General features: G+C 51.0%; 1 pseudogene; it reads right to left on the reverse strand.

Moving 5' to 3' along the window:
• Positions 1-2,897: 2,897 nt before the first annotated feature.
• Positions 2,898-18,909, reverse strand: part of LOC134470344 (src substrate cortactin-like) — a 28,498-nt pseudogene continuing 12,486 nt past the window's right edge.

The raw sequence follows: 18,909 nt of genomic DNA on the forward strand, positions 1-18,909 counted from the left end.
AGCACCTGCCCACTCTACCAGCGTCTGCAGGGTGCAAGAGCACAGGGCACAGCTCTGGGGCACCTGTGTTCTCTTCTTGGTTACACAATCTGTAGCTGGAGGTAATAATGAAGGTGGAACCAGCTGTTCCCCACCAGAGCCCTCCCTCACCAGTCATTCCACATGCAGGGACAGCACCCGGGACATGCTCCGTTAACTCCCATGCAGTCCCTTTCTGGACATCTTTGGTTGAACAAGGACCAGCAAAAGTATCTTCCACACACAAGAAGTTTCACCTGCTCTCAGTTTTCCTTCTCTGTGTGCACTTCAGAGCTGCCCAAAGTGGCCATCAGAAACTGCAGTGCTTCCAAGAGACCCTTGCTGCCTCCATACCATGAAATCACTCCTCATGGCTGGGCCTCAACAGAGAAAAGCCCGCTAACCTCTGACCTCCAGCTTCCGGTGGCTGAGAGCACAAAGGGGCCCAGAAACCCAGTCCCGAGTTGTTCCTCAGACTAAAGGGGTCCTTGAGATCAAACTTAAGAATTACAGATGTATGACTCAACAAAATGGAAAGGGACCTGTCCACTTTGTGTCCTGGGTCTGCAAGGCCCCTGCCACATCTATGGTCACAGAGCAAATGGGTAAACAGTGGGCAATGGAAACACTGTTACCATATATCCCGTATCATGTCACACCCGAGTTCAAGATCTGCCCACCCTCTCCAACAGGTAGCAGCAGCTTCACTGGTAGACAGTTCCCTTCTCCCACCCCCAAACTATAGTCATACATGAGAGTTTCCACACTGGGGACCCCTTGATGCACCAAATTTTTTGTGGGAGGAGAGATGGACTCTCAGGATTGTATCACACAAGCAACACTGGCAAAGTTCTGCTATCAAGGTGGAGGCAAGGCAGGGCACTTGGGGATGCTGCTGCCAGCTCAGAGGCTGGAGGGGCTTTTCAGCTGGGCTTCCACAGGAGGGCCCAGCAGGCAAGGTATGAGTGGAACCAGGTTTTCAAGCCCTGCTCCTGGCTCCTGCTGGCAGGAAGAGTCAAGGGACCTCACCAGACAGCAAGGACAGTGCCCAAAGCTCAGGGTTCTGGGCCTGTCCCTACACCAGGACTATGGCTGCAGTAAGCTACTCTCAGCTCCTGCAAATGACACGAACATAAAAGCGTTGCACAGCTATGATTTGCATTGTGCTTCCCTTGCTTCCAGGTATAACAGAGTGCCTTTTCCCAAAGGTTCAAAGCCCTCTTGTGCTGGCACTGGGTCTGGGAGCTGCCCAGGAAGGAAGGTCTGCCTGTCCACCTTGGAGGGAGCACCAGCTCCCTTGCCACTGCCCTGGGGGTTTCCAAAGAGGTGGCTAGTCCCTCATCCATGATTGTTCCTTTTAAAGCAGACTGGCCAGAGCCCAGGGCAGGTCCAGGAGCCAGGCCCTTGCTGCAGACACCAGCTCCTCTGCCCAGGCTCAGCACTTCCTTCAGGCCCTGAGGTGTGTGAGCTGAAGGAAACTAATGCCTCTGACTACACGGCAACCACTGAAGGATTCATTTTGAGAGCTGCAGCTCAGAAGTGATTGCTAAATATGGCATTTTCTGTTCTGATTGGAGACTTCCTTCAAATAAAGATTTGAGGGTGCATTTCAGGTGATAAAACGTGCCCTTGAGAAGGGGACTTTGCTTCACCTGAGAAGCAGCAGGATGGCACATTGGCTGGAGGGTGGTCCAGGCCAGGTCTCTCACGGAATGCAGGACACTGACACCCACAAAGGCACTTTCAACTGCAGAACAAAGTGACCAAGTATCAAAGCAAATCACACAGCAAATCAGTTAAAAAAAAAAAGAAAAAAAAAGGTTTATTCGGAATATTTGATTTTTAAAAAATCATACGTATGAGGTATACTACAGAAATCCAGATACAGTAAGTTGTATGTAAAACCCAACCTAATAGCGGGAAAAGCAAGACTGCAGAAATCACTTCCAGAGAGAAAACATGCACATCAGGACCGCCAAGTGTCCCCAACAGTCATAACATTTCCGTGGATCTGTCCCCCAATCATGTGCACCAACAAGACTGGCCCTGGTGTCTCAGGAAGGACAGGTATTCCCCCTGCAAGTAGCAGGCAGTATGGACAGAGTGGCTTAAAGAGACCACCGTGGCACAACGGGAAGGAACACTTGCTTGTTCCCAGTCGTATTTTAGCCAACTCAATCACATTTTAATAACTAAACACGAGATTTTGGCAAAATGCACAACCCCCTGATGAGGGCATCCTTCTGGCAGTCCACAGCAAGGTACCTGCCTCCCCCAACTGGGGGCCATCCAGCCACACATGTCACCCCCCCCTGCATGAGCAGACAGCCATGGGAGCAGCCCTGGGTGGCACCCAGGCCCAACACTAGCTTTAAGCTCACCTCTAAGCCCAGGGCCCTTCACTGTGGGCCAGTGTGTAAGACAAGCAGTGAGGGAACAGTGGAAGGACGTGGTGACACCTAGCAGGGCAGGAGTCAGGGGTCAGGAGAGCCATGGAGATAGGGATAAGACAGGGGCACAGGAGAAAGCCTCGCACAACCTTGGGTCACATGGGATGAGATGTGGGGGTGTCCCACCTGACAGGGGAGCCAGCACCCCTCCAGGGGTTCCCACCAGTCTTACTCTTGACCCGGGTCTTCCCTCCACTTCCGAACACTGCTGCCCCACAGAGCTTATGTAGTCAGCCACTCCCAGAGCTGCAGACATGGACATCAGTCCTGGGAGACCCAACAGTCATGACAAACATACAGACAACATGCACTGCTGACCTCAGGAGAGCCACAGGTACCTGAAATGGCTACACATGACAAGGCAATTTGGCAAAAAAAAAAAAAAAGAAAAAAAGAAAAAAAAAAGTTCAAAAACAATCACCAAAGTCCTCCTAGGGAACATGATTACAATTTATTAGCACATTCTGTGGCATCAACATTTTCAAAAGCATCAGTAGAAGTATTAAATATAAAATCAATATGTATATTTCCCTCCTCACCCTCAGAAAACAGAACAAAAAATACAAACCCAAAACCCCAAACCAGCAAAGGCATGATCTGAAGTGTGATTCTGTACAGGCCCGCAGGGCAGGCGGGCCGCCTACTGCCACATCTCCACATAGTTGGCCGGGAAGAGCCCGTACAGGCGCTTGCACACGCTGCGCTGCCAGCCTTCCTCATGCATCATTTCTATGTTGCTGATGATGTCATCAGGGTCAAAGGAGATTTCGTCACCACGCGCTGGGAAAAAAGCAAAGAGAGAGACACAAATGGAAAACATTTCCAGGGGGGCTGGGAGGAGCATGCAGCAAGAAGAAGAAGGCAGCCACAGCCCGCGTAAGGCTGGGACGCACAAATGTGAGCGGCGTCTTCCAAAAACACCCACGCTGGCCAGACACTGTTTTTGCGAAATGGCCAGGATGGGTGGGAACTCGCCTTCCTTCCCACCTTCACTGGGGGGAGCGAGGAAAGGGTGGCACCAGTCACAGGGCACAGGGGGACGAGGACATGTAGGAGGGGTGGTCAGGGTGGGTGGTTCTGAACACAGGAAGGGGTCTAGAAAGGAGCCCAGGTGACGGCTGGAATGCAGGTCACGGGATGAACTCAAACATACGTACAGATGCCAAAATATCAGAGAACCCATCGAAGAATAAATAGAAACATGTGTGCTGCTGGGCATGGTGGTGCACATCTATAATCCTAGCAGTCGGGAGGCTTAGACAGGAGGATCACATGGCACAAGTTCAAGGGCTACATAGTGAGTTTAAAGCCAGCATCAACTACGAATAGAGACCCTGCCTCAAAAGAAAAAAAAGCAAGAGAAATGTATAGATAGGGGAATAAATAATAGCAGGTGCAGAAAGGCCACACTCTGCCTCTTACCGCCCCCACTCAGCAGGGAGGAGGAACTGGGAAGCTACTGTCAGGCAAGGCCAAGTGAGGCTGAGAGAAGACAGGACATGGGGGACTCACCATAGTGCCTCGCAGTCATCAACTGCTACTGGAGTGGTGTGGATTGGCAGGTGATAGTGACCAATGCCACAGAAATAACATACGGATAGGGCTGGGATTTATCTCAGTGGTGTAAGCACCTGCTTGGCAAGTACAAGGTCAGGAGTTCGATCCTGGGTACCAAAAAAAAAAAAAAAAAAAGACAACTCAGCACAGGGAGGCACCGAATTGTATCTGTGGCCTTCCTACCATGCGAGCACCAACTCTGCTGGGCCCTGGCCAACTGTGGAAGGACACGGCCCAGGAACAGGGCCAAAAAGGACCAACGCCGAGGGGTGGGTCATGTGCACAAGTGACCTCCCAGAGGATGGACAGTGCTGGAAGTACTCACATGAGACCCTGGATGTCCTAGACATGCACAGTGCAGTTTTCGAGTTTTGTTTTTATATTTTTGAAATACTAGGGAGGGAATGGGGGCCACCTGCAGGCGTTTCACAGAGCTACATCCCCAACACTTCTATTTCTTTTGAGACAGGGTTTTGCTAATGCACCCAGACGGGGTTCAAATTTGCATTCCCCTGTTTTGGTCTCCCAAATAGCCAGGATTGCAGGTACGTGCCATCACATCAAATGGGGTTTTTAGGGGCAATGGGGACCTTGCAGCTCCCCGATGGTTCTGAGAATAAATGCAATTGAAGTGGTTAAGTGCATGTGTTTGTACATGAACACATGCAGAAAATTAGGACCAGGTTGAGACATGAGAATCCTTGTCACTGTTCTGGGAGTTTTTCTGTAACTGAAACTATTTCAAAATAGAAACTGCAGCATCACTGGAAAAGTCAGATTCTTAGGGGCTGAGTTGGCAGGAACAAAGGGCAGGAAGTTGCTCAGGTGCCTCACCAGCCTGGTAGTCCTAGAGTGCGATGGCTGTGATGCCCAGGTCGTTCTCATACTCGTCATAGGTGTTCTCTTCTGAAAGGAAATGGGGACAGTTGAGCAGCAGCTGGTCCCCACCTGTACCTCCCCACTGTAACTGCTTTTCACACAATGATTCCCAAGATTTGGGGCAGGAGCACTTGCTAGGAAAAAATCTCAGTGAGTGAGCTCCACTCTGAGGGCAGCAGGAGAGAGGAAAGGAGGCACCTCCTGGAAACTCAAGAGAAGACTCCAGCTTTCAAGAGCAAGTCCATGGACTCCCAGCTCTGCCATCACCCAGGGAACATGGCTCTCATGACCATTTTGAGAGTATAACTTTTAAAATGCAAAATATCTAGCATCATCAGGGAAGTGAATAAGAGAAGGGACAGGGCAATCAATGCCTGTGACGCTGTCAAGGTAAGAGGCCTCCCCCCCGTCACGTGTGTTCTCAGCCCAAGTGGCTCCTGCCCTCCATACCAACCACATTACCACATTGCTCCATGTGGGATAAGGGGTCTGTGCTGGACCTGGCGTACTACAGGAAACCTCAGTATTAAAGGACAATAAGCAAAACTGCAGTGTTCACCTAGATCAGGGGCAGAAAACCTTTTGGAGACCAACTAACTACTCAAACTGTAACACAAAACCCACTTATGTATCACAAAGTGATAATGCTGTAATTAAACCTGAATACCGAGGTTTTAGTTTACAAAAATAACCTAATTCAATGCTGGGTTTCTGGCGGGACTTGGATTGTGAGCCAACAGAGAGGGCTCTGCGCATACCCACTGCAGCAGGCGTGCTATAGGTTCACCACACTGACCTAAGTGAAACACCTGCACCATCTTCAAGCCGCAGAAAGTGTCACCTTTAAGGTTGTCCTGCAGCAGACAGGTGCTTGATGTCCAGAGGAAATGCCACAGTAACAGAAGCCCGTTTCCTGACTCCAGACCTATCCCCAGGTTCCCTGTATCCCAGAATACCAGGGACCTTCCCAGGACCACTGCTGCCACTGGAGACCACTGTGCCTAGGGCCATTCTAACAGGGAAACAAAGAGTTCGGGGGTGGGGGTGTGAGCAGACAGGAACCCTGAACACATTCTTCATGGGGAATAATGCTGGGTGGGATCTCTCAGAGAGCCCCATTCCCAGGAAGGGCATGGGAGCGTGGGCACAGTACCTGCTTGATAGTGGCCAGAGGGTTTGGTGGTGTCCTAGATGGCTTCCGGATCATAGCCCAGGCTCTGCTAACTGCTGGCCTGTGGGAAGGTAGTTTGTGGCCTCTGCACTGTACACATGCTAGGGCTCACTTTCACTTGCAGGACCTCTGCGTTCAAGGAGGCTGCATCCTGAAAAGGAACAAATGGACATATCCTGTGGCCTGGCTGGCACCTACAAAGTTTACAGCTACACTGTCAATGCCACCTAAGACATGGGGACTTATTTCCTAGCTTCGGCTGGGATTGAGGAAAAGGACACTAGTCAGGAAGGCATCAGTTCAAAGTCCTGACTGACCTCTCATCCAGGGAGCCCCAGTCCTTATTACCCCCAACACTCCCAAATCCTGAAGGGACTGAAGTCCACTCTCCTCACCAGGAACCATACACTCCCCAAACTGCATCCCCAGGGCTCGAGTCATTCCATCCTGAGTTCAAATTAGCCTGTTTGTATTTTAGGTCTGAGGTTTCTGTCCTGTCCAGTGCTGCCTATCAGCACCAGCCAGCAGCTTCTTGTCTTCTAACCAAATCCTCCGCACAGAGTGAGGCAAGGGAACCACCAAAAGAACCATGTTCAAAGACAAAGGTACTCAGAGAAAATACACACTTTATAATTTAAAACTGCGTGACTAAAAAAATTTTTAAATAAAAAAAAACCATATGACTTCTGAGTTCTAACAGGCATCCTGAAGCACACATTAACATTGGCTCCAATGTTTCTGACCAGGTGCCCTCTGTGGGTCACAAAAAACAAGGCAAGTGGTCAGGAATGGCACTTGCAGGATGCTGCTGGGAGGCCTGGCTTTCTCTGGATTTGGGAGTAAGACCAGGAATACCCAGGCCCGGCCCTGTGCATCTCCATAGCTTTCACGGGTCTGTAACCTCCCTGTGTCTTGAGTCCTCAGCAGTTGCAATTCACTGACACAAAGTGCTATTTAGATAAAAGAGTAAATGTGCAGCCCAGAGTGGCTATGGGGGAAACAGGAAACAGGACAAGGGCCACAGTGGAGGGGGAGCCAGGAGCTGTCAGGCAGGTTAGCATCTGAGGGACAAAGCAAGAACGCAGGTCTGTGAGAGGCACCAATGTGGCACAGAAGGGAGGTGTCTGGGAACACACCATCAGAGCCACAGGAGTGACACTGGTGGTGGCGCCTCAGTGCCAAAGGAGGCTGGTTCCCATAAAGAAGTGCAGCCAGCTCAACACACACAGGCTTGTGAAAGAAGACCAACAAAACCAATGTGTCTGAGCATTTGGCATCCAGCGACTTACCCAGGGCTGTAGGGAGACAGTGACCCACTCCTCAGCTGGCAGTCTGACTGCAGGGAGGTGCAGAAAGGTAAAGAAGGGCAACGGGGAGGATGCCTCACTCCAAGGATGCCATCCCTGAACCCTGCCACACCACAAGCCCAGTGTGGGCACAGAGCACAGCACGTCAAACATCCACACGGGCACTGCAAAAGGTTCAAGAAGCCTTCACGAACCAAACAAAAACACCCACCTCATAGATGGGGCTGGAAGGCTGCCTCTCCTCAGCTGAATGAGGAGTGGGGGACTCAGGGGGTGTTTCCTTTTTGGCTCTGGCTTGCTCCTGCAATAGAAAAATAGCAACCAGAAGGTCATGACCGTCTCGATGACACCAGCAACTCAGAAAAGGAAGGTACCTTAGCCTGAAGAATGGGCCTGATGCAACAGTAGACAGTGTCACACATCCTAGAGAAGGAGCTGCTGCAGCAAAGGAAAGTCATGCAGTCAGCAGACCACCTTGAGAGGAAAGACCTCGGTGGCCTGCAGCACTTCGCGGTGCCACGCCTGGAAGATGCACTTCACTGGGCACTAGGCACAATTGCAGTGCTGGCGCTGGCCTATAGTTCGCTGTGGAGTCCTCACTCACTGAGGGGATATAGATGATGAGTTGATGCTGTAGTGGACTAAGGTTCTCAGGGACCATGACGTGAGGGGACTATATTATGAGTGGGAGGAAAGTGTGACTCTTTGGCCGTCATGGATACAATGCAGTAGACAAATAATGCCCCCTGCTCTGATTCCATGGTCGGCCCAATGTCATCACGAGGTCCTCATAAGACAAGGAGGAGTGTGACAGGCAGTCAAGACATGTGAGGATGGAAGCAGAGTCTGGAGTCACACGAGCCAAGAAACGCAAGGGCCTCTAAAAGCTAGAAAAAGGACAGACACACAGAGCCTGCAAAGGAATGCAGCCCCTCTGACACCTCTGGGGATTCCCGAGTGCCACAAGTGAAGAATGTGTTGTTTCAAGCTCAGTGAGGGTGACCTGAAATGGCAGCCACAGGAAACACACTGATGGCCTGCATGCTCCAGGGAGGACTGTGGAGGACACACAGCCAGGGAACCGTAGAGGCATAATCTGAACCCCAGGTGCCCATGGCACACCTCCCCCATGGGACAACGAAACACTGTCTCATTTTGTTGGAAAGCAAAGCAGGCCTGGTCCTTGACAGGTCTCTGCATCGCTGTGGACTAGCCTGACCTGCAAGCATTTGTCACCTGGAATCCTACACAGGTTCAAAACCCAAGGCCTGAGTCCCGGGCAGCCGTGAAGGGCAGGACTGGGCCCACCAGCCTCAGCACCCAGGCCCCTGGCTGCAGGGTAACTGGATCACTTCACAAACACAGCTGCAGGCCGAAGGGCCTACCTCCAGCCCTTCCCAAACCCAGCTGGGTGAGAAGCCTCCTCAACAGCAGCCACCAGACAGTGTGGATTGACACATAGGCTTCTCCTGCCAGGACACACTGTGCCAACCTGTCTGGGGTGCTCCTAAGTAACGGAGGGGGTCCACCTGAGACTCAGCACACTCCTGGGGAGGAGGGGGGCCTGTAAACAGAAAAGGACTCAGCAAGCAACCTGCAAAGAAAGGGGCTAAACAATAACTACCCTACTCGAATCTCTCCTCTCAAGCAAGCAGGTCAAACTGTTGTGTCCCAGATGACAGAGATTAAAATCCAGTCATGAAATAAGGAAGGCCCCAATTACGTGAAAAAAAGACGAGACAGCAAGTAAAGAGTGCCTGTGTGTATTCGGGTGTTCTGTGACAAAGAACAACAAACAAACACCTTACTTTATAGAAACTATGAAGGACAGGTCATTAGGTGTTTCTAGTCACTAAGAACAGGAAAACAGTGTTGTCACGAACCTCTGCTTCCCATCACATGCCTGCCTGTACTAAGGCAAATCGGGTCTTGTTCATTAATGCCTCCGTTCCCAGCACCCCTGCCTCTGCACACCGACCTCCTCCCGCTGGGGATTCTTGGAACCCAAGCACTGCTGTAAGGAGAAAACATCCAGAACCTCACTTGGCCCAGCAGCTTCGTGTACATTATTTCAGCCTCGACTGCTCAACTACCCAAGAGAACCAGCCAGGCTGTCAGCCGTGGGTCCTGATGAGCAGGTGGCAGAGCAGAGCCAAAGCCCGCCAAAAAATCCTGGAAAGAGAGTCCTTGCACTCTGTCCAACCTCCACGGCCTCTGTAACCTCTTCTTCTAGTCAAAGTGTGCAGACCACAGGGAAAAGTGGCAGACCAGCCCCAGAGGTCAGGGCAGGCCACCTTGGCAGATGGGTTTGGCCGACCCCTGCCAGCCTGTGTGGCTGACTCTTTGAGTGGAAAACACTTTCTACTGAGAACTTCTGGGAATGCGGAGCAAAGTGGCAGCCACCGCAAGCACGAGCACCCCCTTGGCCACGCATGCTCACGCGCTGGGCCAGCTTCTCTGTCTCCACCTCCAGCTTCCTTCGAGCCTCCTCCTGCTCCTGCCTTTCCTTGGCCATCCACTGTGCTCTCTCCGCTTCCACCTGTCCTCCTGCCTTCTCTCTTTAGTGAGATTTTCAAACTTTGCCCTCATGTTGCTGGCTTTGCTGGCTCGCTGTAGAGGAAGGAAAGAGGGCGTCTGCCTCACAGCACCTCGGAACACTTCCCTGGGCTGAAAGCCCAAGCAGGGTGACCTTCTGCAGCAACAGTTGGCCCCACCAAGAGCTCACACTTCTCCCACCCCACTGTGCTCAGCCTGCCAACTGGGCCAGCTCTCTACACTGTATGTAGCAGCACTTGTGTCTGAACCTTGGCTTCCCACGTATTCTTTTCTGAGATGATGGGAAGTGAACTCCAGAGCTCTGAGCTACATCCTCAGTCATTTTTATTTGCTTTGTTGAGACGGTCTCATTAAGTAGCCTAAACTGGCCTCAAACTTTTGATCCTCCTGCTTCAGGCTTCCCGGTAGCTAGGACTACTGGTGTGAACCAGCACAGCCCTGCTGGAATACTTTTACATAACCCATCATCACATTACTTGCCACCACATGCTGAAAAAACAAAGAAGCAGGCATCCTTAAGAAAAGATGCAAGTCTATTGTTGTTAAAGAAGTTTTAAAAAAAGATACTGATTTTCAGCAGATTTTGACCTTTACATATGCATTTTGGGTGTTTCGTGTGGCAGAAATGGGATAGTCATAAAGCACTCCTGTGCATCTCAGAGAACAGCCTCTCTGCACTAGCTGAACAGTTTTCTTATGGAACATGATTTTCCCTAAGATAACAAGTGGCAGACAAACTCTGGTTATGCAGATTTGGGGATCTGGCAGACACTTCCTCCAAAGTAAATGAATCAAATCATTCTGTCAAATGTCAAAACTTATAGCAGTATTTGTTACCCACAGGAAAATTAATGCTTTCAAGCAGAATTAAAGAGTTCTAGAAAATTAGTAGGTGCCAGAGTGAGCATTGTCACTTAAAGACTGCACCAAGGAGATGGAGAACAAATGTGATTTTCTTCAATAGTATAATGAAAGGGATCAATCGCAGGACAACAAGGATAATCTGTAGGTCTACTGTCTTTTTAATGGCTGCAGCATGATGTTGTCACTCTGGGGAAGCTTCCCAGGATGCAGAACTAGCCTTTAAAGAAAGATGGCCCACACGCACCAGGCAAAATACAGAACACCATAGTGACCCCAAGGTCACCAAGGGCCCTCCCTTCCCACCTGCTGGTCCACCTGTGTCCAGTTTGCCTTAACTGTAGAAGCAATCTGGCCACTGCCACAGACAAAATGTGGGAGCAGATATGAGACCCCAATCCACCATCCTCTAGTAATGGGATTTAGAAAAACATAAAATGATGTCATTCCCCTAAATTTTCTTATTCTGGAACTCACAGTAGTTTTTTTAAAAGCAAACTTAATAAGCAGACTTACCATAGTTTTATTTTTACATGAATTGAAAACTTTCCTCCATTTTAATTTAGAATACATACCAATAAACACATCCAGCTCCATGGAGGCTCTCTGTGGTCCTCAATGACTTTCAAAGTGCCAAGGGTGGTCTGGGACCACAGAATCGGGAAGTGATCCAAGGCACCTGCAGCGGAGCTACAGTAACTCTGAGCTCCACTCCCCTCCTTCTTCTCCTCTCCCCGCCCCCTCACCCCACTGAGACTTGAGCCCAGGGCTCTTTCATGGTGTAATGTTTCTTGTGACAGTTCTCACTGAGTTGCCAAGACAGCACTTGAACTTGCAATTCTCCTGCCTCAGGCTCTCAGAGTGCTGGGGTTCTGGGCACACGCCACCTACTGGCAGGTATTTCCTCTGAAGTGAGCAAAAGTGGGCCTCTGCTTCCCAATTTTAAGTGGACCCCCATTCACAGGGACTCTGGTGTAGGCTCTGTTGTGAGAGTTACTTTCCGAAGCAAAGAGGGGTTAACTGTGTCTCCAGGGTCCCTGCAATGTAGGGGGCAGGGTTATGGGGGCAGTCACACATGTCCCTCTGCTCCTGGCTGTTTCTCCAATCTTGCTTTTCCTCCTGGGATTTTCCCTAGACTTTCCTCCAGAGAAGACCAAATAGCGCTTTGGCTGTGTGGGTGACACTCACCAGCTTGAACAGGGACAGTCTTCTAGTAGGCAGACGATACCTGTGCCACACCTTCAAAGGTCGACGCACTCTGCAGAGAAGGAAAAAGAAATCAGAAGCGTGCTCCTCTGCCCCTCCCTACCTGCGGAAATGCTACAGCCTCCCCAGATCCCTCAACAGACCAGGCAGCCTAAGTTCTGCCCCTGTGTTCTGCAGATTCGCGGAGGTACAGCCACACACACTGCTGACCATTAGTCAGTGTCACAGCCATCTGCTCAGGGACAAGCCACCTCTGTGCTGCTCAAGCCTGATCAAGCCTGCCCCCACCCTGCCTACAAGCCTCTGCTGTGTGGGGACAGGTCCTCAGGACACACAGGCCTGCCTGGCCAGATGTTCCACGTGGCTCTGTAATTGGGATGCCACCACTTTATTTCAACTGGGCTCTCAGCTACACCCCAGGGAAACCGCTGTGACATCAGGCCCTAAACCGCAGGACCTAGCACAGGCTGGTGGGGTTCTTAGAAACTAATGACCTTCCCCAGTTCCTTTGAGAGCTGCACCACTGCTGATGGGAGCACCGTGCTCCAGCTCAGGATGCTCACTGCTTCCCCACATGGCACACTAGAGTGCAGCCCAAAGAGGCAGCCCCTCGAGGTAGCAAAACCACACTTCCCTGCGGCACAGGCACAGATGGCTCCAGCTGCCCAAAGGAGACCAGAAAGGAATCTGGCTCACATCCATCCTCCCCTGTGCCTATCCTTTCACAGGGGAGCCAAAAAGCCCACCCCAAAGGACTCCCGCCTTGGCCAGAGCAGTCACCTGTCCTCCTAGCCGCCATGCCCAACAGATCTAGCTGTATAGCTCTTAAGGGCCTTTGGCCTAGACTTATCTCTGCTGAGTCTAAGCTTTGGCTACTCAGCTTTCCTGACTAAACCTTTCCCTTTTCCCAAACCTACTGACCTTGGACAGTCTGCCACCTTTTCTAGAACAATCCCTGCCCAGCTGTCCAGGTGACTCCTGCCTGCCCTGTAGCCTCAGGGTAGCAGTGAGATCACTGCCCTGGTTCCTGCCCTCTGCTTTGGGAGGGTGGCTCCAGTCCTCTCATCCCACTTCCTGCAGCGGAGGCCTCTGGCTTGCTGCTCAGGCAGGGGCATCTCTCTGTCCACATCCACTCCCCATCCACATCACCTCCCACACCATCCCTGTGCTCAGCCTTCCTCACAGTGACTCCGTCACCAAGACCCACCTCTGTTCTGCATGCTAGAAAGGGAAGCCAGTCTATACGTGGGACGCAGGCATCCTCCCACTGAGCTACACTCCAGCCTGTGACTGCCTACAGACCACAGCCTCTCGCACTTGCCACCTTCCTACCCATATAAACCTTGCTCCATCCTCCTTGTCCTGTCTGGCCTGGCTCCAAGATTCACAAGAGCAACTACTCTTGCCCTTGATCCCCTCATGCCTATTACAGCCAACCTTGTCCAAGACAGGACAGGCTGGGCATTTCCAAAACAGAAGGTCACTGGCCTCACATTGATCTCCATCACCACAGCGACAACTGCAGACTCGAGTCCTCAGCGACCCATCATATTTTTAGGACGGCCTCATAGCAAAGCCTGGGCCCTGGCCAGTGGCCTCACTTAGAAAGCACCAGGCTCCATGACAGCACAACAGTTCCAAGGGGGAATCATGATGCCTCACGCATAGGGTTACAAGAGGCAATGCCAGCCTCGCATGCTTACTTCCACGGCGTTTACAAGCCCAGCAGTCATTGGTTACCACTGGCATCAACCACAGACAAGAGACAGAAACTTCCTCAACTCCCAACCGCAAAGCCACAACTTCTGACTCTCTCACTCATTAGCTCCTTCCGTCCTCCTAAACCAGGGGCCCCAGCCACCAGATACTTCCTGGAGTTCCCTGCTGCCACCTCGAGGAGCCTCCTTGCCCAGCATCCTCTGACCTGACACTTCCATCAGACAGGCGCAGCCCTAAACTGGACGAACTTCAGGCATCATAAGCACTTACCACACATGCTCATCCAAATTCTCCAGCTCCACAGTCACCCCACTGGCCACTTGGCTCCTCCCTCCTCCTGGGCCCTTGAAGACAAACCCCAGCCCAGCCACTTGCCACCTTTACATCTATAACATCAGATGCATCTCCCATTGCAATTCCAGCCTAAGACAATACCTTGTTCAGGCCTCTGGGGCCACCTCTTCACAGCAACCTTAGACCATCTCCCACGATGCAGACAGGGGCTACTCAGGGCAGATGCCACTCTTGTCCTCTGCCTGCTAAGCCCATCCAGGGCTCCAGAGTCCCTTGAACAACTTGAGGACCTCACATGGTTTGTGCGGCTCCCTTCTCCAGCCCTGCAGTGATCCCTCAATCCCCCACACCGAAATATATGCTGTGCCCTCTGCTCTGCACTCTCTTAGCCCTGACTTTCCTAACAAACTCTTCCCAGCTCTTCAGAACTGGGCTGTGACTAGTCCTTTCTCCAGACCCCTCGGCCTGTGCGGTGTGCCCCAGGGTTCTCCCATGGACCCTGGTGACATGGGGAAGTGCCCGAGGAGAGGCTGTGAGGTCAGCCACAAGCTGTATAGGAACAGAGCTCTAAGGCTCCACCATGCCACCCACCACTACAGCCAAGGGCAGGATGACCCTACAAATGGTCTCACATTAACTCAATTCCCAGTCTGATTTACCATTCATAATCAAAGTTCAAACAGCAGTATGATCCAGTGACAGCTCCCTCACTGCCATGCTATGGCCAAGCACTCAAGACTGGCTAGTTCAGACCTTGACTGGGAGCCAGTCCACTGCTGCCGTAGTGACATATGCCAGCTGAGTGGGTAGATGGCCAGAACCACGAGCACAGTGCCTACCTGATGGTAGCTACAAACAGCAACTGACACAGAGTGGGGGCTGCAGGAATCCCTGGGCCTGCGGGCAGAAAGTTCCACATCTGGAGCTGGACAGCCTTACTTTATCCATCTGATCTTTCTGCACCCTCTCCTTGACACTGAATCCTTTGGAATAGTCTGGAGGTGACAAAATACAAGATTTACTCTGAGGCAGAGGACAGGCCCGGTCCGAGATGATCGCAGGTGCATGCAGATAGGGCTCAAACAGCCCAAGAAAATGCACCCTGGCAGAAAGAACCAAGAACCGCCACAACACAGGCTTTCCGGAACAGGCAAGTTGCGTCTGACCACAATGTCTAGTGCACAGGCAGGGAGCAGGATAGGCGTGGGCATGCTTCTGGCATTCTCCTGGGGAAAGGGCGGAGACGGGCAGCAGGCTGGCAAGAAATAAGCCAAGAAAGGGGCACAGGAGGCCTTTGCGATGGGACACTTCACTAGCACAGTTTTCCACACCAACCACAGGGCTTACGCTCATCTGTTTCCTATGCAACCACTCTACCCAGCACTAAATACAGGCTCAGTCGCAGTTTGTTTTCTTGCTTTTTAAAAGAAAGAAAATACTCCATGTGGACATTCTACCAGCCAAATATGTCTGCTGCAGCAACACACATCCACATGAAAGTCACACTGTCATGCAGTCTCAATGCCGCTGAGACTCGAAGGCTCTCTCCATGCAGTCTGCAGGGTCAGGCCCAGTGCGTTCACCACCCTACACCCAAGCACTGCGCAGGTCCTAATACTGCGCTCAAAGCCCACACTCTGCCCTTCACTGCTGGACATCATCGTTCAGCCGGTGATGGGTCCAGGTTCTAGTAACCAAGGCCTCAGTTGGAGAACTTTGATGGAAAGTGTGACTGCTCTAAGGAATATGCGTCAACTATCTGGAATTCCAGTGTGTGGCCCCACAAAGGTTACTTTCCAGCTGCGTGTACACACTGTGTGGCTACATGTGAAGATCCTACACGTGGGTGGTGTTACAAGCAAAAAAATCAGAACAAACAAAACTACCCACCCCTGTCTGAAAAGCACCACTGCTACAATGAAACACAGAAATCACACAGAACACGCATTTCTCAGCCCTCACTGCTACGAACCCTCTGATGGAAGGGTCAGAGGTGCTGGAACTAAAACCTCTCTTTCCTAACCTCAGAGGCAACAAGGCCTGGCACGATGACCCAAGAAGTCGTGGTCAAAAGCAAGCAAACACGCAGAAGACCACCCCAGAAACCTGCGAACTATAATTTCTACCCCAACTTTCCTCTGAAAGGTCAAAAGGGGGAAAAAAGAGAATGGGATAAACGGGAACTTAGTTTCAATGGGTTGAGGATGCCCAATGGTCTGACAGCTGGTGAGCAGGAGAGCCTGCTAGAGCACCGAGGTGAACCCTGAAGCCTGTGCTGGAAGTGGCTGTACCACAAGGGAGTGTGGGAAGAGGCAGGAGGTGGGGACTGTGCCTTGGTGGGATTCGTGCATGGCCAGTCTTTCCTTATATTCAGGAGTCCCACAGTGGAGGAGTCCTGCCGCTCGGACTGAACACCAAATTTGCTTCCGAAACCAGTCTGATAATCTGGAAATCCACATGTGATAAAAAGGGCTTCCTTTACCTATGCTCACCCAGTAAAGGACCACTCCTCTTGTGCCCAGAGTGTTTCTATATTACGATAAACAATTCCTTTGTATCTGGTCCAGGCTAGTCTACCTGTCACAATACAACTCAGGGCATGTAGCCAAGTATGTAACATTTTGTTACTTGCTTTGTATTGCCCACTTCTAAATTGTATACTATGCTCTCTGTAAACTCAGGAGTTGCTTTTGTGGAATTATCTTGCACCAGTCCCCTGGTATCAAGATCCAACAGTCTGCCAGCGTGAAGATGAAATGCTGCCTTCTTAAACAATCAATGAATGAATGCATGAATAAATGGGAAGGGAGTACAGCTCTGTAGTTGAGTGCTTGCTTAGAGTGTGCAAGGCTGTGGGTTCAATCTGGAGTACTGCTGGTTAAAACACACACACACACACACACACACACACACAAAAAAAAAAAAAAAAAAAAAAAAAAACAAACCACTTTCACAGTCTGGCAGGCACCACAGTCAAGCACATCCAGGGCAACGTGGCTTCCTCCCCAGAAGGCTGCTGCACATCAGGCTCAGCTAATGTATTGTAGCCACATACTGCCCATCTCGAACAATTCTCTATGCCACACAGGAACGCATCCTTCAAATAAGCTATCCTAAGAACAAAATGAATACTAATAACAACAGCAGCAGCAGGAGCCAGGCACCATGGTGGGCATATGGGCACACTATCTGCTCTGCTTCCCACCCAGCCCCATGAGTGAGGGATTACCATGACTCCCATTTCACTTGGAATAGAAATTCCAAGACAGCTAGGATGTCAAAAAGTCGGAACACAGACTGAGGCCTGTCCACATCCAGGCCTCTGCCTGCCATGAAACAAAATGAAGGAAGGGGCTAATGGCCCTGATCCAAAGGGAATCAGAACAGGCTCAAGCTTGAGCCTGCCAGAACATCTGGACCCAGCCTGCAGCCCTGAAAAGGAGGGCTCCACAGGAAGAACTCTGAGCAGCACTTGCCACAGTGATATATAGGAAGGGAATGGGTGGGAGTGGTCCCCATTGGCACATTCTTAGGCAATAAATTTAAGGGTGTCCTATGCCCAGGGCACTTAAAGAAGGACCCCAGTCCATCTGGTAAGTAGACAGCAACACAGGGATCTCTAAGCCCATGTGAGAAAGGCCTTTCTTTACATGCTACTACCCCCCTTTCTCACCCAGCTGGCTCAGCCTCTCAGAGCACCCCAGGGGAAGAGGCCTCGGCTCTTCTCTAGACATCCCTCCCAGCACACTGCTACGAGTGACCCAAAGGACACACATAGCACCAGCACCATCTGGGGTGGAAGGCACTGTGCTCAGCAGAACTCGGGGTCACTTCTTGTGCCCATCACTCACCTGGTCAACTCTGTCCATCTGGACACCAAACTTGCCTCCAAAACCCCGGACCGAGTCGACTTGAGAGCAGTGCTTAGCAAGTTTCAACTGATATTCATGGCCAACAGCTGACTGGAAGAGAGTCCAAAAATAAAATATCACAGACTCACGCCTAGCACAACATTAACAACCCAGGTGCAGGCATTTCCTCCATGCACCCATGGCCAGAATCCCGGGAGAAACTGCAGCCTGAGCCATTGAGTCTCTGGTGCAGGGCTCCTCCAATGCAGCTGCAGGGCTCTCACACCACAACGCCTGACCTAGAGTGGAGCTTTGGATGCAACAGGGCATGGAAAAAAGAGATAATGGCAGCTGACCACACAATTCCTAAGAGCCATTTACATGGACATTGCTGGCAATACATTTACTCTCTTGAAAAAAGGCTTTTTCATACTGTAAGAACTACAAATCAGGACAAAAAATATTTATTTTGTCAATACACTAAAGCATAGAAAGGTCTATTTTAGTAATAACACAGACTCAGAATCAACACCGATGTATGCATACAGTGTAGACAGGGTACCAGCTGCTGTCACCCAAACTGGCTCATTCCAGAGTCGCAATCACCAACACTGTCAGCCCCCATCATACAGGGAGCACAGGTTCAGGAATCTTCTGTATGTTACATGTCTACCAGGTAGTAAAGTAAGGAAGCAGAGTCTGGGGTTTTGGCATGCTTCACCTTGAGGTCTGCAAACCCCAGCCTCAAGAGCAGCCCTCTCCAGCAATGACATTCTTCGGAACCCAGCTGTGTCTCTTCACCAGCACAGTGTCTCTGGTTGTGTCTATGATTCTTCTACCCAGTGCAGCCACCTTGATAGATCGTGTGACCACAATGCTGCCTTGGGCCCAATGGTTCCCGATGTTGAGCACAGTTAAGACCCAGGCTTCCAGAGCTAATCCCACAGTACATAGTCCCCCAGGACCGCTCCATGGGTGCTAAGGACAGGCAACACAGTGACAGGTGTGGGAAGGACACACACACATCCAAACGCATATGC

The sequence above is a fragment of the Cavia porcellus genome, unplaced genomic scaffold, assembly GCF_034190915.1.
Source record: "Cavia porcellus strain 051 isolate PalLab524CR breed Dunkin Hartley unplaced genomic scaffold, mCavPor4.1 scaffold_25, whole genome shotgun sequence".
In the NCBI taxonomy this organism is placed as follows: domain Eukaryota; kingdom Metazoa; phylum Chordata; class Mammalia; order Rodentia; family Caviidae; genus Cavia; species Cavia porcellus.